Here is a 27,204-nt window from a genome sequence, read left to right on the forward strand (position 1 = left end):
TACTGAGATGTTTACCTTCCGCATACTCTGGGGTGGAGACTATCATGTGCTCATGGGAATATGCAAATATTTGTAAAATGCAGGAAAGTAAGTCCTTCAGTGTCCCAGAGATCTGGGTCAAAATAGCAGAATTTCCTTCTTAACTACTGCAAGAAAAAACAAAAACAACAACAACAAAAAAAACCTCTTTGATCTCAATAAAATTTCCAGGAAGGCACAGAATTACTTAGTCTTATGTGATTAATTCTATCTAGAGCATTCCATCACACCTCATTCCCTTGAAAGATCCCAGGGAAGGAAGTCACATCACTGCATTTTAGTCCCAATCAGTTCTGACTCTGCGCACAGTTCACATTCTCATCTGTATATTAAGAGATCCACATCTCTGGATTCTAAAGGCTACTGTCCTACCTGGAAATTCTATAATTCTTCTTCTCTTGATTACTTTACACAAGCAGCAAAGCAAATTCTGGACTCAAGAGACAAAAATACAAAACAAAGCCCGTAGAGCAAAGGATTCTTTATCTTCGAAGGTGATTCAGGTGCTCTGATGGGTACTTCCATCTTCACTGTATCTATTATTTCAGTTTCATCATCTAGATTTCAAACTTCTCAGAGATAGGACCTTTTGCCCACCCACAGTATTTACTGAAGCATAGAGATACACTGTCTATCACTGGGTTCTGTCATAGACAGGATTATCAGACAAAAATACAGGATGCCCAGTTACATGTGAGTTTTAGATGAATGACAAGTGATTTTTTTTAGTGTAAGTATGGCCGGTGCAATATTTGAGACATACTCATACTCAAGAATTATTCACTGCTGATATGAAATTCAAATTTAACTGGATATTCTGTATTTTTACTTGATAAATCCTGGAATCCTGGTCATAGGCCATTGTGTCTGAGACCATGAGTCATGGACACTGGTATATGTGAATTTGAAATCCATCTTGACCACATCTAGATGAACAAGTGAGCAGGTTACAAAGCCTCCATAATCCTCGATTTCCTCATCAGCTGAATAAGAATCATAATCAAACGAGGGCCGTATCAAGAGAAATGGGCATCCTAGAAAAACTAAGGATTGTTTTTTTGACCCACCCAATCATTATTAAATATTGGCATGATATTTACTTATGGTTTGATTACCCTGACATTTGTTTGGCTCTACGGCCGCTTTATCTGACTTTCTTCCTAGTCCTGCTGTAAGGATGAATATCAGAGATAAAAGTCTTAGTATAGCTCCTGGCACAGAGTATACGCTCGTTGGCTATAGATACTATTGTTATTCGTAAAAGATCCACGTCTGAGCAACCTACTCCTGAAGATATTCTTTGGAGATGGCTCACAAGCATCTTTTAATCACAGCTTCAGACCTGAGAGATGATCTAGACTAATTTTATCATTTTACCGATAAGGAAACAGAAGCCTGGGGAGAGAAACGGGAGTTTACTCAGAGTCTCTAGGCAGGTGGGAACACAGCCTGGGAAGCTCAGGGCTCTTTGCTGTTATGTTACTTTGCAGAGAAGTCCACCAACACTCTAGATACCTAGATGGCTGACCTGATCCAGAAAAGATTTATACCTACAAAGCAAAAATGCCAGGCATGTTTAAACACATGTGCAAATATTAGCTTTACCATTATGAAAGTTTATGGGAACACAGGAATCTTGTTATCACCATTGGACACTTAAAACATCGGTATCCTTCTCTCAAAAAGCCCAATCAAATCAGACAGGGACGCTGGCGCTCAGGATCCTACTACAGCCATCTCCAAATAAACACCCATTTCCGATTGTGAAACAGCCCCAATGAGTCTCCAAGTATCTTTGGAAACTATTAAGATGCTTGTGCAGATTATAATGACAAATGCTTATTAAAAGAGCATGCCCCAGGAAACAGAGAGGACAAACAATGACAAACAGAAAGGTCACCGTCTGATGAAATATTTCCATTAGGTGGCCCAGGTCCATGTTCTGTCCCTGATTTTCCTTCTTAATCAGAGGCTAAAAGAGGTGTCAATGAGTGCTGGAGAGTTAATGTTCCATGAGAGTTGAAAGCTTCAACTTACAATTCATTGTTCTCAATAAGTTCTTATGTTTTTTGGCAGCTTTAACGTGCAAGCACATATCTGAGCTGACCTCCTTCGGCTACAGTTCACGCACAGTCTGCAGCAACAGAGACTAAATATTTCTGACATTGCTTAAGAAAGTAGTCACTCTAAGTGCGTTTACACTTTGCATTTTTCCCAAAGTACGGCTCAACATTAATAGGGTTAAATCTCCATTTAGAGAATGTGCGTAATTATTCTCTAAGAGCTTTTGGGGTAGGGAAAGGGGAAAATCTCAGATGTGTGCTGAAGGATGGTTTGACAAGGATCTCAAACATCCTCAAGTTTTATTTCATTTTATTCTTCTCTCTGCAGAGTCTTGGTTGAAGATGTCAGGTTCCAGATATGCATTTGTATTTGGGGGGTTTTGCATAAAACTGAGAGGTGAGGGGTACTGTGAGATGAGACAAATGGAAAATTCTAGGAAACTCTGTTGTTGCTGGCCAAATAAACCAATTTTTAAAATCACACACTATTAATAGCATTCTTGGGTATGGTTGACTAAGACCACACAGCTCATCATTTGGAAGAGAAAACAAAGGGCTTTCACAAAGTTCTTGCATAGATTTTAATATATCAGAGTTTCTGCTTTTAAACTTTAATGGCTAAAATTTGTTGTATAATAGACACAAATTCCAAATGGTATTAGAAGGGAAAATAAACTTTTATCTCTCAGTTGTGGTAAGCTTTGACTCTATCATCTGTACAACAAACATCTCTCTCTTTCTCTCCTGTCTATCTATCTAGCTTCTCTCTGTCTATCCGCCCATCCAGCTATCTATCCATCTATTACACACACACACACACACACACACACACACACACACACACACTCTGAAATAAGCATCTACACTTAAACACTAATGGTGTGTTTGAACAAGTTTTGTGCTTTTTCTCATATATAAAATGGGTATAAGTATAACACTTGCTTTATGGGTTTGTTGCAAGAATTAAATGAGCTCACAGATATCAAGTATTTAGAACACTGCCTGGCTCGCAATGACTATTTAAATGGCAGATGAGATTACACTTATCAAAATTTATTATTAATACTATTATCTCTGCCACATTTAGCTTAGTATTTTTAAAGAAATAAAAGTTATTTTGATGGTTTTTACATTTAACATAATTCAGTCACTCCACTTTTTGGTCTATAAGAAAACATGTATACACAGATACACATACAGACACAGCTCAGATGAAAAATGTCCTTATGTTTTTTTTCCTCTCACCCACAGTTTAAAAAGCATTGTATGCCAATTTGAGGGAATCTTTGAAGTTGAAAAGTCACACACTGTGTAAGGAATAGCCATTTCCACAGCCAGATCCCAATTTCCATTCCTGCAAGTGCAAGATCTGTACTCTCAGCTCACTCCATAACCCTGGGAACGCCTGCAAATCGAGAGTCAGCAGCCAAGATGCTGTGAGACAGTGTTCAGATACTGAGCTTTTACTTAATAATATGCGATATTCAACTACAGACTCACTATGTATTCATATTTATAACTAGAGCACTAGAAGTTACAGGCCATACCTATATTTTTTCTGTTTCTTTCTGTGCACGCAAAAAAAAAAAAAAAAGCTTTAAAAAGTCCTTTCTAATTGTGATTTTTTTTTCAAAAGGAAACTACAGAAGAATGAAATGACAGATGCCATTTTAAGGGCCTTTTTTGCTCCATCTCAAGGAAATATTCTATTCTCAAGAACCCACATATATCCAAACACTTAATAAAATAAGTAAACTATCTCAAAAAATTGATTTTGAATTTATCTGATCAATTTAACCTTGCTTCGCAAGTGAACATTTTATAACTGTACAGACATGGTCTTTATAAGTAGATTCTTTGAAATGCATTAGTCCTGGGTAAGCTATTAGGAGGAGCCAGCTGCTTTCCAATCAAGACAAGAAATATAAAACCTATAATAAGTAAATAATCCAATTTTCTTTACTCCAAATGACTTGGTTTTGAAACTTGTTCAAAAACATGTTCTCTCTCTTCTCTTTTTCTCTCTTTCTGACATATGAAAAGAAAGTAAGCAAAGAACCCAAGTTGGAGAAAAACAGTAAAACAGTAAATTAGGTCTATACATTAATTAATTGCTTAAAAAGATATCCTTTCCCTGGAGGTTCTTCAAACTGAACGGTAAACTTCTGACTGAACACACATCATTAATCTGTGGGAGGCAATCCAAGGGGTTTTGAGGGCATTTCACTTTGAGTAAAAATAATATCATGCCTCAACTAGTGAAGCAGCTTTGCCGACTTATAAACACATGACTGCATATGCATCACTATTATTTCTTCTAAGCAGTGTTTATGGAACTCCTCTCCTTGGGGCAGGAAAATCTCTTCCTTTACTGCAGAATTTGCTTCTGAGACGGCCAAGAGGCAATGATTTTCTGTCTATTAATACATTAGTAGAGAAGGAAAGGAAGGCAGAATCTAACAGCCAGACAGCAGCTGAGGTCACAGGGCTAGTCCCCTTCTAGGCTTTGGGGATGCAGATGTGGTGACATCCAGTCCAGAGCATACTGCGTTGCAGCTGCAATGGAAACAGGCTCTAGAACAAGCAGCCACAGCACAATGTGGCACCTGCCAGGCGGTGGTTGTGAGAGAAGAGAATGGGAAGGAGTGAGTGCATTGTGTACAGCCTGTGTGCCAGCATAAAACATCCACTTCCTGTAGGCCACAGATGCCCCAAGCCTTCCCATCAGGGGAGAAACAAAATCATCTTGTCTTTTAATAAAGTAACCCCTAGCAGGGCATGGTGGCTCCCAGCACTTTGGAAGGCCAAGGCAGGAGGATCACTTGAGCCCAGGAATTTGAGACCAGCCTGGGCCACAAAGCAAGACCTCATTTCTACAAAAAATTAAGAAAGTAGCTGGGCATGGTGCACTACCACATTGTACCCCCTACTCAGGAGGCTGAGGCAAAAGGATTGCTCAAGTCCAGGAGCTTGAGGCAGCAGTGAGCTATGGTCGTGCCACTACACTCCAGCCTGGGAAACAGAGCTAGGCCTGATCCTTAAAAAAATAAAAATCAAGGCCAGCTGTGGTGGTTCACACCTGTAATCCCAGCACTTTGTGAGGCCAAGGCGGATGGATCATGAGGTCAGGAGATCGAGACCATTCTGGCTAACATGGTGAAACCCCATCTCTACTAAAATACAAAAAATTGGCCGGGTGTGGTGTGCATGCCTGCAGTCCCAGCTACTTGAGAGGCTGTGGCAGGGAAATAACTTCAACCCGGGCGGCGGAGGTTGCAGTGAGCTGAGATCATGCCACTGCACTCCAGCTTGGGGACAGGGCAAGATGTCTCAAAAAAAAAACAAAACAAAAAAAAAACAAAAAAAAAAAAAACAAAGGTAACCCCACAGCAACTGCAGTAAGCCCTGGAGTTGGAAGAGAGGGTCAGGAAGCCTTGTTAGAGTCTTCCAAGACATCACAATGGAATGATGGAATGATGGAGGCTCAAGTCAGGCGGATGCAGGAAGATAAGAAGGACTTTAACCCAGGAGGGGCTTCCATGGAGAAAATGAAATAACTTAATGATAATTAAATACACATGGCAAGGACAGGAGCTGACCAGCTGGTGATTTCAAGCCTCTGTCCCTGGCACTGTCCCCTTTCCATGCCAAGAACCAATGGTTCAGCTCCTTGCCTGCCCACACACACGCACCCAGCATCCACATGTGCCTTCAGAGGCCTCCTCTACACATGTGGGGTCTAGAAAAAATTCTCCAGCCATTCCATTGGAATTCCAGAGCCAGGCAGTCACCTGCCTGCTCTCTCTTTGGCATATTCAAGGTAGCTTGGACCCAAGATGTTCAAAGTCAACCCCAAACCTGGTTGTCTTACAGGCTTCAATCTAAGTAAATGATACCCCCACCCATACCAGAAACCCAGGCAGCCTCCTGGACACTTTCTTTTATTTTTTTGAGATGGAGTCTTGCTCTGTCATCCAGGCTGGAGTGCAGCGGCTCAGTCTTGGCTCACTGCAACCTCTGCCTCCTGGGTTCAAGCGATTTTCCTGCCTCAACCTCCCAAGTAGCTGGGATTACAGGCTCCTGTCACCATGCCTGGCTAATTTTTGTATTTTTAGTAGAGACGGGGTTTCACCATTTTGATCAGGCTGGTCTTGAACTCCTGACCTCATGATCCACCCATCTTAGCCTCTCAAAGTGCTGAGATTACAGGTGTGAGCCACTGCACCCGGCAGGACAGTTTCTTTTCCCTCAACCCCACAACCAATGTCACTCCAATCCCTTGGGTTTTCTTCCTCAATATCATTTGAGTCTGTCCACTTTTTTCTAGCCTCATAGCTCTTGTCCCAACTGAAACTTCTGTCACCTCTGTCTGGGACAGCGACAGTAATCCCCAGAATGCTCCCCCACATTTACTCTGGTTTTCTGCAGATGCATCTTTCCCACCAATATCAGAATGAACTTCCAGAAATCCAGATCTCTTTGTGGGGTTCTTTCTGTTTAACAGTGTAAATGGTTTCCATTGCTCTTATCATGGGAGAACAAAATCTTCAGTGAGGCCTGGAATGTGTCTTAATCCTCCTTCCCATACTTGCTAGTTGACTCCTCCATGGTGTTCTGATCTCAGTGTAAAGTAACAATTCCTCATGAGCTCCTTTCTTGATTTCCCTAACTGGGTCAGAGATCCTTGTGTCAGACTCACAGCACTCTGTACCTCTCTGTCCAACCCTTAGCATAGCTGTGATTTTGTATTTATTTTCGTGCTATTAATGTTTATCTCTCTAACTAGACAGTAAATTCCATGAGGCAGGGGCCACGCCTGTGGATACTCACCAGTGAATTCTCCTCTTGGCACATATTAGATACTCAATAAATATTTGAAAAAAAAAAAAAAAAAAAAAAAAACAGATGGAATAAGTCCCTGGTTTCTAACATGGAAGAACGGAGAGATGGATGAAGTCACTGATCAAAGTGGAGAAAAGAGTTGGATGACGCAGAGTGTTGGAGCAATGAATTTTGTGCAGGACAAGTTACAGATTTTTCCCTTTTTAAATGATTTCTACAGGATACCCATACAGTATTTACATATGTACTATGTACTATGTAATACAGTGCATAGGGTACTGTATTTATTCATTTTAATGCTGCTGATAAAGACATACCTGAAACTGGGAACAAAAAGAGGTTTAATTGGACTTGCAGTTCCACATGGCTGGGGAGGCCTCAGAATCATGGTGGGAGGCAAAAGGCACTTCTTACTTGGCGGCAGTAAGAGAAAAATGAGGAAGAAGCAAAAGCGGAAGCCCCTGACAAGCCCATCAGTTTTCGTGAGACTTATTCACTATCACGAGAATAGCACAGGAAGGACTGACCGCCATGATTCAGTTACCTCCCCCCGGTCCCTCCCATGACACATGAGAATTCTGGGAGATACGATTCAAGTTGAGATTTGCTGAGAACAAAGTCAAACCATAACAGGTACAGAGAAGGGTTGCAAGCTCAAATGCCTATAGAGACCACCCGGATAAGGTACAGTAAGGGAGGCTGTGAAATTGTAAAGTATGAGACAGTTGGCAATGGGTGTGAACTGAAGGTGCATGTAAGATCAGACCCAACCCAAGACATTCTATTAGCAAACCTGAACACTTCTGCAAGCTCCAGTCAGCCCTGTTGGAGAGCTGCTTGACATCCTGGAGAGCAGAGGACAAGAAAGTCAAAGATAAAGGCCTAGGTATGCAGAGCGGGAGGTGACAGAGGGGAAGGAGGAATGAGCAGAGATGTAGGAGAGAACTAGTGGATGTTCTCTCTCCTCTCTCATGGAAGCCATGAGAGGAAACTTCTCAAAGAGAAAGGGGTGCATCAATAACTTCAATGCTTTAGAGAGTTCCAGAACAATGAGGATTAAAAGTAGACCATTGGATCTGGCTATTAAGATTTGGCATTGCTAACCTTGGCAAAAGCAATTTTATGCTAAACTCATGCTACAATTCATGGTTTCTGGCTCTAAAGCCAGGTCCCTGTCAGCACTTCCTCTTCAGACAGGGTTATCCCAGAGCACTGTGTCTGACCTTAATTGACTCAGTTTCCTTTCGATCAACATCAGTATCTCATATTCCCCTTGAATGTTATCTTTTTAATTAAAATAAAATTTAAAATTTAACTAAAACTAAATGAGAGCAACATAATTTTGTATATGCTTTATAGTTTCATAATTCAAATACCCAACACCGTGAGAGGTATACTGAACAGCTATCATTCCCATTTTAGAGATGAGAATACAGAAACTCAGGGTGGTCAATAATTTACCCAGAATTTATTAGCAGGTAAATGAAATCACAGTCAGCCTCAGTCTGGGCTCATCCCAAGTCTGTGCTAAGTGCTTCCTGGTTAGTCTACTAGGTGAGATACTATAAAATTTCAGCTGACCACTCTACTACAGGACACACACACCCAGGAAGCCCAGTTGACAATGGCTCAGATGTTCAACTTCCTGTAGGAAATATGCCATGCTGTCCACGGTGGCTCACACGTGTAATCCAGCACTTTGGGAGGCCAAGGAAGGCAGACTACTTGAGGTCAGGAGTTTGAGACAAGCCTGGCCAACATGGTGAAACCCCATCTCTATTAAAAAATACAAAAATGAGCTAGGTGTGGTGGTGTGCACCTGTAATTCCAGGTACTCAGGAGGCTGAGGCAAGAGAATGGCTTGAACCTGGGAGGCAGATGTGGAGGCTGCAGTGAGCTGAGATGGCACCACTGCACTCAAGCCTGGGCGACAGAGAGTGAGACTCTGTCTCAAGAAAAAAAAATACACACACACACACACACACACACACACATATATATATGTATACACATACACACACACACACACACACACACACACACACACACACACACACACACACATATGCGCCATGCTGCTTATTGGAACTACTGAAGGCTGAGACCTTTGGCCACCAGAATTGAGGCTGTCTGCTTTTACTTTATCAGCTTCTGTAAGTAAGGTCATGTAACTGGGATCTATGATTATGATCAGTTCTCTAATGGAAGCAGAACATCATCTAACGAAAAAACCTTTCTGCTGGATTTACTACTTCGGTGGCTAGATAGCTGGATCTGCTTGGGTCCTCTGCTTTTGGAGTCTGGTGCATGTAATTGATACACTCATGTCAGCCACAAAGCTGCCTTGTCCCGGCAGAACAGATGGGTGGATCACCAAAGGAGTTTCTGGAGGTCTCATGAGTGCTTATTAACACAAAACCAATGGCATACAGTACCTCTTAGAGATGACAGCCCCAAAATACAGTTTCTGAATAGATACTGCCTAGACAATTTTATTGACCCCAGTGAAATACCCTGGGTGATCAGAAATATTTGGCTTTATGTACAAGTGATATCAGCTGCAACACCAGTTTGTTTAATGAGTGGATGAGTGAGTACTATGTGTTAGGGGTTTTATAAGGTCAGCTACCTCGGAGATTCAATACTTACCTAAGGTCCTACAGTTATGAAGTGGCAGACTGGATTTGAATTCAGGTCTATTTTGCACAAAAGCCCAATGTCTTACTACACATTGGGCCTCAGACACAAATGAGAATGAGCAATGGTAGTAAGGGAGTGAGTTCAGTAATTTTATGACTTTACTATGTAACAATGTTAGTACGTCTATGTTTGTTCCAGATTTGGAAGCAACCTCAGTGTTCATCAATGGATGAATGGATAAAGAAACTGTAGTACATATACACAATGGAGTACTATTCAGCCATAAAAAAGAATGAGATCCAGCCATGTGCAAGAATATGGACGGAACTGGCGATCATTATGTTAAGTAAGCCAGGCCCAGAAAGACAAACACTGCACATTCTCACTTGTCGGTGGGATCTAACAATCACAACAACTGAACTCATGGACATACAGAGTAGAAGGATGGTGACCACAGGCTGGGAAGGATAGTAGGGGAGTTAGGGGGAAGGTGGGGATGGTTAATGCTATCAAAAAAATAGTTAGAATGAATAAGACCTACTACTTGGTAGCACAACACGGTGACTATAGTCAATAATAATTGTATGCTTTTAAATAATTTAAAGAGTGCTATTGGATTGTAACTCAAAGGATACATGTTTGAGGGGATGTGATTATTACACATTGCATACCTGTATCAAAACAATCTCATGTACTTCATAAATATGTACACCTACTAGGTATCCATTAAAAAAAAAGGGTGGGGGGAACCAATGTTAATGCCCTAAACCTAGGACAAAGAAAGCCTAGTATAGACAGATGTGTCTACTCCTTTTCTTCTCACTTTGGTTCCATGTAAAGCATCAATTCCCTTTGTGCACTCTCTCACCCTCCACTGCCTGCCATGTTGGTTATGTGCCATCTGGAAACTTCCAGGCTCAGCTTCCAAGTCAGCTGTCGGAATTACTGATACCACATAACCAGACCTATAGGTTCGCAATTTTCTTTTCCAACTTCCAATAATTTTCTTTCTTAAGGGTCAGAGTAGTGCATATTTACATATTTTATCTTTCATAAACTAGAGGTTTTCATTTTGAAAACTCCAGTACAGCCAATGGTTACAAGCTGTCTTTTTAAAAGAGTATCTGCTTAACTTTAATCCATTACCTGGACCTGAACTATACTAAACCCAATTGTTACATGGAATCACCTGTGGAGAATTTCATGGAAAATCAAGGATGCAAATTAGTACCATATGATCAGCCTGAGTAATACTAAGTTTGTTTATCCAAGGCCCCTCTGAAGAATGGATTGTATTTTTAAGATATGACTTGTTTTCTGTATCTGCACATAGGCAAGTTTCTAGTTAACTGGACATTTAATTTTCCAGGTATTCATCTTTCTTCTTACAGCTCTATGGCTATTCAGTATGTGCAAAATACAGATAATTATAGGAAAAAGGATACAGAGAATGTCACAATTAAACTGTGCATCAGCAAAATACACTCAGCATAACTGAAACATTGTGATTGCTATAATCAGGTAGATTAGGTTTTCAGCAAATACTTTTTTAAACAGAGGTTTATCTAAAGTCAGAAGCAGAAGGCAGCTCCTAGAATCACCCTACAACATAAAATTAACTGAATGTGCCTTTGATTATTTTTTAAAAATCAGATATAAAGAGTAATAAAAATGTAAATCAATGGATTTATGAAACACAGGGCCTCTTCGGCCACTTTCTCGGACTGGCTTATGTGTCTATTGTCTAAACTCTCTTTACCAAAATCTTCTGTGCTTCCCAAAGACAAATGCAGAAACTTATGGTTTCAAGATGTGATTTAAACTTTTATGTTACAGGTTGGAGATTAAAGTTTAGACCAAATACAATTGCAGGGTTCAATGAAAGTAAAAGGTCTGTGTGGAAGAATGGTGTTATCACAAGTTTAAAAACATTCATTGTTTTCACAAAGAGAAAACACTGTCTGCCAAAAACTAAGACATAATGATCAAAAGGCATTTAGGCCAATTTATGGGGTGGGCAGGGGGGTGGGAGGGCAAAAACAAAAAACAAAAAACAAAAAATTAAGCCCTAAGCTCTGAAATATAGAGTCAAGGACTGCAAATCCTTACTCTCCTTTCTCTATGGTGTTTGAAGTTTATAAGCAAAATATTTAGCTCTGTTCCCCATCTAACAGGCTGGTTGAGGGTGTTCTGGGTCTGCTCATTTACTGAATGGTGATCCACAGAGAGTAAGCCAAAGACAAGAAAGCTAATTTCATGGCTACCCTAAAAAACTTAACTAGAGAACTAAAGCTCAATATAGCTTTATCCTCTGGAGAGAGATGCTTGATTGCAGACAGAGCTTAAAACCAGGATTCCAAAGCACAGCAAACTAGTTTTGTTAGAAGGGCTTTGCCCAAGATATGTTCAATAAATGGAAAACCACATTTACTGCCTGTCTTCTGTAATGAGGGAAGACAGCGGAGCAGGGCTAGTCTGGGAACCAGACAAACAGGTTTTATTCTCTAACTTGGTTACTAGTTTTTGGGAAACAAAACCCGAGTGCTCAGGAGCAGTTTTTCTCAAACACACACTCCTCCCTTTCAATGATATAAATAATGACCCTTTTCTCCTTTCCTGCAGAAATATTAATTGAGCAAATGATGCTTATGCAGCACTGTTCTTTCCTGCCACCATCTGCGCACGGCCAGTTGCCCAAAGGTGAAATCTATCTCCTGCTCTATTAGGGGACAGAGGGGCAAAGAGGGACACACTAGTCACACGCTGGGAGGAAACCTGATTAGAACCTGGGCCAGGCCAGGGGCTCCACAGGGTGTTACACCCACCAGGAAGAAGTCATAAATGCAGTTAAAGTCTCTAAGAGAAACTGTCTCCTTCTCTAGTGATCTTCTCAAAGCCCCATTCTTTTATAATTCTCACTCTTTTACAAGCCAGACTGATGCTTTTCTTTTAGATAGAGTCTTGCTCTGCTACCAGGCTGGAGTGCAGTGATGCGATCACTGCTCACTGCAACCTCTGCCTCTTGGATTCAAGCTACTCTCCTGCCTCAGCCTCCCAAGTAGCTGGGATTACACGCCTGGTTTTTTTTTTTTTTTTTTTTTTTTTTTTTTTTTTTTTTTTTGCCTTTTTAGTAGAGATGGGTTTCACATGTTGGCCAGGATCTGGGTCTCTTGACCTCATGATCTGCCTACCTTGGCCTTCCAAAGTGCTGGGATTACAGGAGTGAGCCACTGCGCCTGGCCTAGACTGACACTTTCGATCTAGTAATTGAAGAGCAATTGACTGTGAAGTTGTAATTTATTAAGGAAGAGGGGAGAGAGTCATCCTAACCAGGAACTCAACCCATATTCAGGTATCCATGCCCTCGGTGTTCTAGACAGAACCTATGGTGTTTGATTTCAGGGATACCGAAAGCCTCACCAAACATGTAATTCCTGAGTTTTTCTGTTGCCACCTCCTATCCCATGTTGCATAATTGGAGACAGTTCCTACAATACAAATCTCCTGACACATATGACCTGGATTTAACTTCAAGGTAAGCTGTAACCGATGGATCTCTCTCAAGAGCCTCACTACAGGAGGAAACTGGAGGGCCATGTTATCTCATTTGACCCAGGGCCAGCTCAGAATCTTAAATCTCTTCAAAAATAGTGTTTTCATTGTCTACTGATGGAGATGCATGGCCTGTCTTGGAGGGGCTCAAGAGGCACGTGTCGGAAGTGGGAAACGTAGGCTTCTCTGGGGTGCTACGACGCTGCTGTGCTTACCTGAATGCCTGATCATGCATGCATTCAATCTAGCATCCAAGCCATGAGTGAACTTCATTTATGTTTAAAAATAAATGTGGGTGGCCACATTCAAACGAAGAGGTTGGATTTTGTGGCGATGAAAACAGCAATTGTGGATACAGACCAAGGCACGGAGAGTCAAGTTCTCTTTCTCCTGAAGTCATCTTCTGGCTCTTCTGGGCAATAAATGATCCCAGCTGCCTTTTTTCCCAGTCCTACAGCCTCATTAGCACAGCTTATTTTAAGGAATCTTCTTTTCCTTTCTCCCTTCTCTTGGTCCCATTTCATTATCTGCGCTCCTTCCCCAAAGGGAGGAGTGCGTGCTAAGGAAGGATCCGACTCCAGGTCATTGAAATGTATATTTGCTAGACAGTAGAGGTGCTGAGCCTTCCTTAAGACAAAGTGTGCTCTGCTGTTTTGCCTCAATAGAGCCAAAGTGAAAGGTGATCCTGGGTCCGAAAAAAACCAGCTTTTTTTCTCTCTCAGCTTTTGTACACTCGTTTTCCCAGGAGCTAACGCCCAGGACGGCTTAGCTTAACACACAGTACCTGAGAAAGTGTATTCTCTTGCTGCTTCTTGTGGTTCCATCTATCTGTTGCTGCCCAAGTTACTGTGATCTCAAAGATTTTTTTTTTTTTTTGAGATGAAGTCTCACTCTGTCACCCAGGCCAGAGTGCAGTGGCATGATCTCGGCTCACTGCAAACTCCACCCCAAGGTTCAGGCGATTCTCCTGCCTCAGCCTCTCGAGTAGCTGGAATTACAGGCACCTGCTGCCATGCCAGGCTACCTTTTGTATTTTTAGTAGAGACAGGGTTTCAACATCTTGGCCAGGCTGGTCTTGAACTCTTGACCTCTTGATCTACCTGCCTCAGTCTCCCAAAGTGCTGGGATTACAGGCATGAGCCTCTTGCACCTGGCTGAATCTCAAAGGTTCTAAAACTCAATGGAGTTAGCAAACCATGGCCTATGGCCCAAATCCAGCTCACCGCCTGTTTTTGTAAAATTGTAAGTTTTCTTGGAATAGAGCCATTTGGAATAAACTCTTTAAATAGAGTTTAAAGGAAGTTTTACTGAAATAAATCTTTTAAGTAAAGAGCATATGCTTTAATGGAGAAGGGGAAAAGCCTCTCGGGTTTAGAGAACTCAGTAATGTATGTTATGTTCAATAATGACAATAATAATGGCAGTCAAGGAATAGCATGTGCCAAGTCTCAGAGCCGGCATTACGTGCCATTTGCAAATAACACCCTTCAGCAAGGGCCACATTTCTCCAGTTCACAAAATCCTTCACTTTACCTACCAGGAAATATGATCAAATGTATAAAACTGCCATTTCCACAGGCCTCTAACAATTCTTTCTGGCTTAGACATATGTGTCTTTATAAGAATGAAAAACTAGCACAACACAAAACCAAAATGGAGTTCTACAGCACGGTTCACTGAAACACCTGCACCCTGGATTGATTGCAATCTTCAGCCCCGCAGGACCAGTCATATGATCGCTAATGTCAGTCTATGTCAGCAGAACTCATCCCTGAACAGCTGATTTACATCAGAGCTCCAGCTCAGAGACAGCACATCTGAAAACAGATTTGTAGTTTCGTCCATCAGCTCCAGAGAAGGATTGGGAATAAAAGAGCCTTGAAAGAAAGTGAGGATCAATATAAAGAGAATTGCTTTGGTGTGAGAAAAACTGGGCAGTGTAGGAGATGGATTCATGGTATCACTCAGAGGTGGGATTTGGGATCCGATGGGAAGGTACTTCTCTGTTCTGTGTTACATCGATCATATAATTTTACAGGTGGGCAATCCTGGCTCAATATCTCATCTTAGAAATGAGGAATACGTGGGTTTCCATCCAAACACTAAGATAAATGCAGTGCCTGATGACATAAGGGATATAAGAGGACACCAAGTTGAATCAGTGACCCTACCTATCTTTCAGACACTGACACCCTATTAATGGAATTACTACACAAATACTACAAAGTAGAAAATATGCATTTGTGGATCTGAGCTTTAGATTCAGTGCTATGAGCATTTAGAAGAAGAAAATCTTACTTCCACTTGAGGGTAGACAGGCAGGGAGGGAACTTAAGTGAGAAGTTCTCAGGTGGAATTAGAAAGCATGAAACCTGGATCCTGAATATAGGACCAGGCACTGTTGAGGACACAGTGCTGAGCACACTATCCCTATCCTCCCAAATAATACGGTATTTGGGGAGTAGAGATTTTTATTTTTACATAGACACGAAAAGATCACCAAGAAACTGATCTCTCAGGTGTCCTCTCACTCTGCTGCACTAAAGTCGAGAATGGGGGTGATATGATTTGGCTGTGTCCCCACCCAAATCTCATCTTAAACTGTAGCTCCCATAATTCCCATGTATTGTGGAAGGGACACAGTGGGAGATAACTGAATCATGGGGGTGGTTTCCCTCATACTGTTTTCGTGGTAGTGAATAAGGCTCAGGAGATCTGATGGCTTGATAAGGAGATTCCCTTTTGCCTGGCTCTCATTCTCTCTTGCCTGCCACGATGTAAGTCGTGACTCTTGCCTTCTGCCATGATTGTTAGGCCTTCCAAGCCAAATGAAACTGTGACTTCATTAAACCCATTCTTCTTTATAAATTACCCAGCCTTGGGGTAATATTAGCCCATGAAAATGGGCTAATATAGGTGGGAAATACAGCAGCTCTGCATGAGAACAGACAGGATCCTGCATGCACAGTATTCTCTTTACTGTGGATTGGACAGCATAGGATCCTAGGATTCTGGGACTTTCAGCCAAAACACATTATTTGGACAGAGGAGGGGAAATAAGTGGTACATGGTGATTTTCTGTTTCCTAACAACTCTCTCTCTGTGAAGAAAATCCTCCGAGCCCTCTTCTCAAATTGGTCTCCACCTTGAGCTATAAAAACCACTGACTCAACACAAATGATTTCATCAGTTCCTTATGACACAAAGACATAGTTTTTAACAGCTCAAGGCCACATCCCAAGGGTAACCCCATTCCCCTTAAAGTGCCTGCGTCAGAAAGCTCCAGGCTGCCAAAAGAATTGACCCTGTGTTCCAGCCAACACCTGACCACCTGCCTCTGCCCTCCCTTTCTTAGGTCATTGAATACAAAGGGCTTATCATGGTGATCCCTTCCTCCATCCCTTTGAGATGTGCATGTACCCCCTGCAACTCAGGAGTGTCTTTCTCAAGGACCTGAAAGCTGTTTCTTTGCAATGTAACCACCAGGAAGGCCAGGACCGCTGTATACCCATCTCTGTGGGAGAACTGGGTCCCAACATGTACAGCTGGCAGTGTGCACACACAGCTGCTGAATCACACTGATACGGACCCACATATGTAATTTTTCACTTCCTGACTCTATAGAGCTCCTGCTTTCTGGGCTTCCACCCCATTCTCCCTTTAAAAAGCCTGGTCATATCTCTAAAGCTGAGCCCTGTTCTTGCTGGAAGTGCATTCCTATTGCAATAATTTATTGCTAATTAAAATCTGGCCTGACCACTTAATTGATAAACAAAGAGAACTTGATATTTGACCGTTATCTGGTGCTGTGACACAGGTCTGGATCTGCTGCCATGAGACCTTTGAACAGGACAACTCTGCGTGCACAGACTTTGGTGTTCTTTGGGTCTTTGGTGGTGAGTCTAACTCTCCTGATCCGAGGCTCCAAACATGTGTCTGTGGGAGCACAGCAGGGAGACATTTTGATTCTGATGGCTCTGCACATCCTCTCTGAAGCTGGAAGAGAGTCCCAGGCTTCTTTCAAAGGGGATCTTCTGGGCTGCAAGCGTTTCTTTCTGGATAAGTACTCTGAGTGGGGATTCACTCCCTGATGCCTGAGTTGGAAATTATTTTCCCTTCTATTCCTCCCATAGGAACTTCTCAGCCACCTTAAAACCCCTTTTCCAACTTCTGCTGACTGTGAGCTCTGATACAATGGCACTAACTCTGCCCACTTCTTCTTGGCGTGACTTGACAAGGGATGATCTGGAACTTTAGCGGTTTCTTTGGGAAACAGGATCTCCCTAAACTGGCTCCTCTAAGACCTCTCCTTTCTGTTACCTCCCTCCTCCTCCTACCAGTTTCCATCTTCCCTTCCACTCCCATGCACTCTTTGGTATGAGCCCCTTCGAGCCCCTGACTCCTCCTCTTCTCTCTTCACCTCTACTAGACCCTTCCCTTCCCATTCCTGCTCCTCAATTCCTGACAATCACTGGAACTTGAGGCCAGCTGCCCCCACTGGGGGACTCTTCAGGAACTTAGGGATCACAAAAGCAACTACCTGAGGCTGGAAAGAAAAACTAATTGGAAACAGATATTCAGTCACCTCCCCCACAAGATATCTATCAAGGTTAAAAAAAAAATCTTAAAGATCTCCTCCACAAATATTAGTGATAAGTTGTAGCTCTCACATTCAGCAGGTGAATGTTGGCTGCTCCATCTACCAGAAACACAAATTGAATTTTTAAAAAAATGGAGTAAAGATGAGAACCAACTCTTTCATACACAACTGAATTTTTTATTACTGTATTTATGCTTGACTCATGGCTAACTTTTAAAAATGAAAGCCCTAGGTTTCAATTCATGTTTATCTATGTGTTTATGCATGTACGTAAGGAACCCTCCCTCCAGATGGCATTGCTACATTAATTCACAAAATCCTTTAAAAGAGTTCTATTCTAATTGGCTTAGAGAGAAATATGCATTTATATAAATTAAATCTTTCTAAAACTGTCAGAAATATAGAAACCAACTCAAATGTTTATGTAATTTGAGTAAATTCTTGGTAAGATTAGTTTAATATTGTTGGTTTAACAAAACAGGTATGCTTTCAGAGATGTCAGCATGAAATATAATGTGAGAATAAATTTTTGTTTATCTTGAGTTTACTAGTCCAATAAACTAATATTTTCTAAATAGTTACAATTATAAAAATAATTTGATTTGAAGGAAATCAAATCATTATTTTGAAAAGCTTCAGTTCAGCAATAATTGTTTCATAATATTTGCCTAAGCAGAGTTTCCAAAATCTTTGCAGTTACTTGCAACCTTAGAATTACGCTAAATTAAATAATAGGTATTCATTAAATATGTAATTTCCAAATAAGATAAAGTACTAAAACATTAATTATTAAGTGTAAGCTTCAGTTTATATACTTTTGACTTACTGTCATATAGTACAGAGTGGCCAAAGATAATCAGGGTCTACTAAGGAAGACAGAAGAGCAATTCTGTCCTAAAGTAAAGTGACTGGCTGTTCCAGAAGCAGAAAGATGGAAAGTTTAAGATGAAACCTGAATGGATGTAGAAAGTCACAGAAAGTTTAAGGAAAGGAATATCATGTTGTGATTAGTCAGCTCAGAACACCATGATGAAATACCGTAAACTGAGTGGCTTAAACAATGGAAGTGCATTTTCTCACAGTTCTGGAAGCTAGAAGTCTGAGATCCAAGTCCCAGCATGGTTCTGATGAGGGCTTTCTTCCTGGCTTGTACCTTCTTGCTGTGCCTTTACATGGAAGAGACAGAGAGAGAGAGAGAGAGAGAGAGAGAGAGAGAGAGAGAGAGAGAGATACAGAGAGAGAAAAAAAGTATGTGCGAGCATGAGTGAGCTGTGGCGTCTCTTCTTTTTAAGGACGCGAATCCCATCATGCTGTCCTCACCTCCATAAATTTATCTAAACCTAACTATCTCCCCACAGCCTCTTCTCCAAAGACCACCACATGGGGGTTATGGCCTCAACATGTGAATTTTGAGGAGACACAATTCAGTTCATAGTAAGTGTCAAGACTCGCTAAGATTAAATGGATTTATGTATAAAATTTTAAAAATGAGTTTCAATAGCAATAGTGTATTGATTCAAAACTAGTTTGGTTTGGTTTTCCCTCTCTGAAAATGAGAACTTTTCTTGAATTAGTGGTATGCCCTTAATAAAAGACTGAAAAAGGTTTTTCTCTGCTTTCTAGTAATCTTCCTAGGAAAGAAAGATTCTGCATCTCATAAAAATAATGTTTTGTATTTCATGTTGCCTTGACCATGTCCCTGATTATTTAAGAGAAGCATGTCTTCTCACTTTAAAAAGAACTAGGTTTTTAAAACAATGATCTTACCTACTACATTTACTTTTAAATTCTTTCATTGTCACACCGGTTAAACACTTAACTAAGGATTGTTTCAGTGACCCATGATCCTATGTTGTCAAGTAATCAAACTTGTGACATATTTGACAACTTTGTCTTCCTAAAATCAAATCTTAAATAAAGGCTTCATGATATCAAACTGACTTTGAGATTTCCCAAGGGCCTCTGAAAAATCTCAAAGCTTTTGTTGTCTCACCCGGTTAAAAAAAAGAGATGTTAAAATCATTGAATTTACTTGCAAGGTGGAAATTTATGAAAAGCATTATTTAATAAAAAGAAATGTTTAACCTTTCCCAGGTTATATTTGTACAGGTAAGTGCAATATTTCAAAAGTTACATGAAGTTCCTAGAAGTTTGTCAATGCCGTTGGTACCCAGGATCTATCCCAATGATGCTTTGCCTGATATTAGACAATAGTGTAATGTCATCAGTCATAATGCCAATAATTGTTTTAAAATGTTTTATGTCACAGAAACAACCACATTTTCTTGTCACTTGTGTTATTTTTATAATGAACACTCATCAGATCTTTAATCATGGCCATCTTAAGTATTTTGTCATTCAGAAATAGTGACTGTTTACTTTGCTAATGAAAACAGCTCAAGCCAAAGAACTTTGTCTTTAGCAAAAAGGAACTGTCAGCTGGGCGCAGTGACTCATGCCTGTAATCCCAGCAATTTGGGAGGTCGTGGTGGGTAGATCACCTGAGTTTGGGAGTTCGAAACCAGCCTGATCAAGATGGAGAAACCCTGTCTCCACTAAAAATACAAAATCAGCTGAGTGTAGTGACGCATGTCTGTAGTCCCAGCAACTCCGGAGGCCAAGGCAGGAGAATCGTTTCAACCTGGGAAGCGGAGGTTGCGATGAGCCGAGATGCCATCATTGCAGTCCAGCCTGGGCAACAAGAGCAAAACTGCGTCTCAAAAAAAGAAGAATGGTCTCAGAGACCTATGACAGGTACTCTGAGTGCAAGCTTCTGATGTCATTGCTAACGTAACTTTGATACCATCCTAATGAACTGAGTCAGGGTTTCCATAATTCTAGCAGAGAAACTGACAGCTTCATAAAATTGCTAATCCAAGATCAAGCAGAACAAAATTAATTATTTAATATACTGGACTCAGTAATGTGATAAGGAATGATGATTATTTTTATGACTTTTGTTTGGAATATTGCTGGTTCTTTAATGTCCTATTTTCTAGAAAGAATGAAATCCCCTTCCCTTCCTCTTAAGCTATCTATCATCCACAAAAATTTACTAAACTATACTTTTCTAAACAAAATAGATATGCTTATCTTTTTCTCCTTATCTCACCTCTCCAGAATTCAGAATCTGTTCTTGAGTATTCTTACTTGCATGACAATAGCTATTTGCACAGGTGCAAAAAAAAAAAAAAAAAAATCTGTCTCCCTTATAATAGAATATAATTGGAAACATTGATTATATGTTGAAGGCTTTGAATGGAATGCCCTGTTTGAAAATGACACATAAAATCAGATATGACCAGACATATTTAAGGATCCAAGGTTGACTTTTGGAGTGAACACGTACAAATCCCTCCTGGAATGACTAGGCTGATACCAGGCTTACAGGATTTCCAGACGCATAGGTGAGTAAGAACGGTCATGTCCTGGCAAGCCTAAAAACGTTAAAGTATTCTGGGGACCTAAAAAGAAAAGGAATTTACCCAAACTTACAGATAGTTACATCTGATGGCAAGTTCTTGGCTTGGCTTGCTAGGAATGAAGAGGCTTTTAAAAGTCCAATAGGAGATTCTTTATTTTCTAGCAAAGCAAACTTAGAAAGGTCTATAGGGAGGGACAGCGAGGGGTGGGGGGTTGGGGAGAGAGAGCATGAGGAGAAATGCCAGATATAGGTGATGGGGAGGAAGGCAGCACATCACACTGCCACGTGTGTACCTATGCAACAATCTTGCATGTTCTTCACATGTACTCCAAAACCTAAAATGCAATAAAAAAATTTTGAAAAAAAAAAAGGTCTATGTGCTTAATTATTATTTTTGCTGCACTTCTATCACCTGGCCAAGTTTAATGAGACAAGAAACATTTTCTAAACAAGAATAGGCTTGATCAAAAAGGCGGGTAACTGTGGACAGATCTTACGTTTCAATGGAAAACTGTAACACATCCTCATGGGTTATTAGATTCTAGTCGTGTTCCTTGTTTTGGGGGGTTTATGTTACTTACCTATAAAATGGACTGGATCCTTCCATTTTACACATATGGTCACCCCTTACCATAACCTCTTCTAGTTTTCTTCAGTAGGTGACTACAACTCTTCAAGTTAATATTTTCATTTTTTCTCCCTTCCTCTTGACTTGGCATCACTGAGAACTAAAATCTGATGGCCTAGATCCCTATTGAGACTCAGCATTGTTTTGTAGCTGCTGCTTGGTCCCATGACCTGATACGGTCCTGAGCATTGAAGCCAGACAAGTGGATATACACTTCCAGAAAGTCATTACCTCAACAAATCATGTAGGAGGAACCCTTATACCCAGAGCTGCTGCTACCAAGGCCACTCAGAAAGTCCACTGGAGGCCAGGCATGGTGGCTCATGCATGTAATCCCAGCACTTTGGGAGGCCGAGACTGGCAGATCACCAGATCAGGAGATGGAGACCATCCTAGCCAATATGGTGAAACCCCGTCTCTACTAAAAATAGAAAAATTAGCTGGGTGTGGTGGTGCACACCTGTAATCCCAGCTACTCGGGAGGCTGGGGCAGGAGAATTGCTCGAACCAGGGAGGCGGAGGTTGCAGTGAGCCAAAAGCCTGGCGACAGAGCAAGACTCTGTCTCAAAAAAAATAAATAAATAAATAAAAATAAAGCCCATTGGATTCCATGCTCTGTTCCAGGAAATATCCACATCATCAAGACAAAAATCCAAACTATAAATCAGGAAATCTCTTGAATTGCCATTGCCCTTCTCACTTCACCACCTACAGATGCTTGGAGCGCAGTGTCCAGAGATCTTCTCAACTGACTGTCCTCTGGCCTCAGACAATGAATTTACAGTCTGCTGTTTCCACAGAAAGGCCCCTCATTAAATGCCTGATTGCTCCCCAACCCTGCAAATGTCCTCTACTTCCAAGTCTCAACAGATGGTTTAGCTAGTCCTTAATGAACACAAGGTGATCAGATGGAAAATGGATTTAGATTGTTTAAAGGAATGTACACTGCCTCTTTTTTTCCTTGAGCAAGAAGAGGACTGATAAAGACTCTTCAACCAAATTCCAGCCAGGTTCCTCTGAGCTCTTCTCAACTAGGCCTTCACCTTGAGCTATAAAACTGACACATTCAACACAAATGATTTCATCCATCTGTCTCCGCCCTTATTAAAAAACTTGAACAAACACTGACATAGTTTCTAACAGCTCAAGGCCACATCCCTAGGGTGACCCCATTCCATTCCCCTTAAAGTGCCTGCCTCGGAAAGCTCCAGGCTGCCAAAAGAATTGGCCATGCATTCCAGCCAATACCTCTTCCTGCTATTCTACAAAAAGTTTCAAAAGTACTGAGTAGTAATTGAGTCATGATTCTTCAGATATTCCTATGGGAAAAGGAAAAATTACATGGTCCAAAGTTTTCCTGAGGTGTAGTATAGACAACACACTTTGTCATGCTTATCCATTTATCAAGAAAAAGTAGAAACTACATCAGAGAAGTATGTGGCGTCACTGTTTAACTGCTCTAGCTCAGGGTTAGCAATACCCAAGTCCACACTGGAGCTAGCTCCACAGCTGTATGTTTGTGCCTGGGTAAGTGACTGGAACTTTATAAGCATCACTTTCTTCTAAATGAGAGTGAAAGAACCACTACCTACTTCACAGGGCCATTGCAAAGATAAAATGAGACATTATATGAAAAGCACTTAGCATAATGCATGGCACATAGGAAGCACTAATAATTCTTCTATATTATCGTCTAAGAATATAAATTCCTTATCTTTAGATGGCCAGCCTGCCCACAAGGAATACTGGCAGAGCATCCATACAACCTTTTCCTGCTCTGTACATCTTTAAGATGTCATGTGACATGAACCAAAGGGCATGTACACATGACATTCCTCCAAACTTACACAGCACGCTCTCCTCCGTGAATTTGGGATGCATCTTAGGAGGCTTCCCAGGCATGTGAAAGAGAAATGTATGCTAAATGAGCTAGAGACAGCATTAAAAAAGAAAGAATCAAGGCCAAGCAGTGACTTACAACATTTCAGGGTCTGGTCTATATTTCCCACCAACATGTGGTGTTTTCATCAATGGGAGGTTCTCACACATGCCATAAGGGAGCAGGTAAAAGTGTAATTTGTGATAGCTTTAAGGCTCATTCAAACATTTAAGGGATGTGGTAAATCATATATTTTCTCCAGACATTCATCATCTTTGTAAGATCAAGTGCTCATAACCTAAAACATCTTTGACCTTTGAAATATCACCAAGGCTCCCTGGCAGTTGTTTCCTAATAACAAGACTAGTTTTTGATATTTGCCTTGTTATATGAGATTTGAAAGCATCCCTCCAACTATTTGTCAAAGCTACTTCTATTTTCCTGCTGGTCAGATCGTTAGTCTAGATCATGGACACAAGTTAGACTATGGGCCCTGGGCCATATCCAGCCCACTGTTCAAATAAAATCTGTTTAAATAAAGTTTTATTAGGTCACAGCCAAGCTACTTACATACCATCTATGGCTGCTCTCAGGCTAACATAGCAAAGTTGCATAGTTGTGATGGGAAACTGTATGGCCAGCAAAACCTGAAAAATTCATCATCTGGCCCCTGATTAAGAAAATTGTCAACATTGGTTCCAGATCATTCTCTTGCCTAGAAAGAATAAATTCTAGCTGAATACTACATATAGATCAGATTTTCAGAGAGGATTTTACAATTTTCTACATAACCATATCAGATACTAATTGGCACAGAAATAAGCAATTGAAGATAGAATTACTCAATTAAGTGTTAGGAGTCATTAATTCATCAGTTAATTCATTCATTCCACATAATACTGCAGTATCACAGTGGTAAATACTAGGGATGGGATGTGAATGAAAAACACAAAGCCTCTGGCCCCATGGAGTGAGCGTAAAGTAGGATGAGAGACAGTGAGTCCTTCACTCATTAATTCACTCATTTGTTCATTTATTTACTCATTGCCATGTGCCAGGAAATCTTTTAGATACTAGGTATATACCGGTTAAATACACAAACTATGCATTCTAACAGGGGAGAGAGATAATCAGTAAACAAATACATATGCAAATAGAAGATATTGGCAATGCTGTGATGAGAATATTAGCTGAACCATATGAAGTGGACATTTTTAGAAGTCAAACATAGCTCAATACTGGCTGTTGCCTATGATTCAGCCTATCAGGGAGATATGCTTGAGACAACTTTTGCTTTAAACTGGGAGGTCAGGGAAGGCCTCACAGAGGAGATGACATGAGAGCTAAGGCTTGAATGAGGAGCACCCTCAGCCCCGCCAATAGCTATGGAAAGATTGCCAGGCAGGGAGAGGGAGCAGCTAATGAAAATCACGCCAAAATAGCCTGGGTGCATAACCGAAAAAGAGAAAGACCAGCAGGGCTGGAGCCAAGTGAGCTGTGGGCAGAGAGGGAGGAGATTCAGGCGCAGAAGCTGATAAGGGTCAGGACAGATGAGGCCTTGCAGGTTAACATAAGGATACTGGCCTTGACTCTAAGAATAAAGGAGAAGTTTTAGCAGGAAAGTAACAGGATCTGATTTATGGCATGTGTAATGCTTTCATTCCTCTATGTGCAAAAATAGTGTAAGAGAGCAAGAGTGAAGGGAAACTAGTTAGGAGGTAGCGTTTTTAGCAAAACTAGATGTTATGGGTGGAAGGTGGCAAAAAGTGGAGAGAGTCCCTAGGTGCTTAGGAGTCGAACTCAGGAGGAGCTGCCAAAAGTTTCGATGTAAATTAAGAGGGAAAATGAGAAATTCGGGGAGACTGCCTGGCTTTCCAGTTTGAGTACCTGGCTGCATCACTGTGATTCATAAACCTGCTAGAGCTGGAAACCTATGAGTTCTTGGGGGGACATTATTAGAGTTTATAACCTGTTGAGCTTTTGACATCTTAAGGCATGCAACTGGGCTGAGTTGTCTGAAAGCCGAAGGAGAAAGGGGAACAGACGCGGGGGTGGGGAGGAACATTCCTTGGGAGAAAGCATGGAATTGGAAGAGGAGCTGGCAAAAGCTTGCACTGCTAATGAGTTCTGTGACTGCATCTAGCCACTTTATCGATTGCATTTCTGTGACTGCATCTAGCCACTTTAACTCACCCTCATCTCTAAAGGGGTGAGTTAAACTTGATTTGGGGTTTTTAATCCTTCCCCAGAGGGGACTTAGGGCGTATGCACAAAAGGAGGCACAGGTATTCTGGGTTGCATTCCCTGCTTAATCCTTCTGTCCACTTTCTTCCTCTCAAGTCATATGTATGAACATCACATCTTGCATTCATCATATTTTGAGGTTTATTTTACTCTTTTAGTCATGGTCTAATACAGTGTCAACTTTTTTCTTCTGCATACCAAGAATACTGTATTTTATTTAACCTTTGATTTTTTTCCCTTGGATGCAGCTGAAGTGTTTGTACTTTCCCAGGGGTCAAATGCGAGAATGTTGAAAATCGTTGGCATGTCTTTTGATGAAAATTAGGTTTACTTCCCTTGAGGTAGACAGTCATTAAAACACAGGCAGGAGCACGACTACTGCCCATGGTTTCACCATGTAACAAAATGGAACAAAGATGGAGCGATTTCAGATAGACAGTTCTTGAGAAGGGCTTATGAACTAAAACTGTGCCCTGCGAACAGGTATCTCCTAAAACACTACATTGTGTTATATGCAGGTTTTAAAATTGTGCCTTGTGACCCCTTTTTAGGAGCAACAGGTTTGGCAGAACTCTAGGCTGAGCTCCTGGACCAAACACATGAAGATATTCCAGTTATGCGGGTTTAAAGACCTTTTTGCCTTGTAATATGCTTTATATACCAAATGTTCTACTATTTACTAATCAGATGAAGACAGTAACTCCTCTTTCTCTTTACTGGAATGGGGCCTCTTGCTCCATTCTCTGGAATTCTAAAGCATGTATTGACATAACCCAGATCACAGACAACCCTGCTGTGTGGTGTTAGAGTATACACCACATTTTCCTGCTAGATTACCCATTTATCAGGCTGTGTTATACCTTTGCTTTTTCCACATAGTACAGGCAGAGACTCATTGGTGGCGAGTAAACAGTTCAAGGAATCAAAATTAGCCAAAAGGATGCCTCACTGTAAACAATTAAAGAATTCAAAATGCAATATATAAACCCTATCCGTTTATGGTTCCCAACCTCTGAAAATGATCACATATAGTTAAAAAGCCAGTGGGATCATGCTTGCCAAGAAGCAGCGTGGACAGAATTAACTTGGTGTAGCCAAAGTAGTCAATGTAGAAATGTTTACCTTGCCCGGGTCTCGCCAGTCCAAGTTTCTGAAACTTCACTTACTCTAGCAAAACTAACCTTCACTTAAATTTGGAGCATGTTTAGGGGAAAGAACATTCTCACTGATTTTTTTAAAAAATGAGTTAAGACTTGAGATTATTATCTACAAAGGCCTTTGGGGGGGCTACAT

The 27,204-nt window shown here is 41.0% G+C and overlaps 1 protein-coding gene across 7 annotated transcripts in view; it reads right to left on the minus strand.

The window, feature by feature from the left end:
- The window catches only part of CELF2 (CUGBP Elav-like family member 2), an 854,288-nt gene that overhangs the window by 500,556 nt on the left and 326,528 nt on the right, over positions 1-27,204 (minus strand). The window lies entirely within an intron of this gene.

This window comes from Saimiri boliviensis, chromosome 8 (genome assembly GCF_048565385.1).
Source record: "Saimiri boliviensis isolate mSaiBol1 chromosome 8, mSaiBol1.pri, whole genome shotgun sequence".
Taxonomy (NCBI): domain Eukaryota; kingdom Metazoa; phylum Chordata; class Mammalia; order Primates; family Cebidae; genus Saimiri; species Saimiri boliviensis.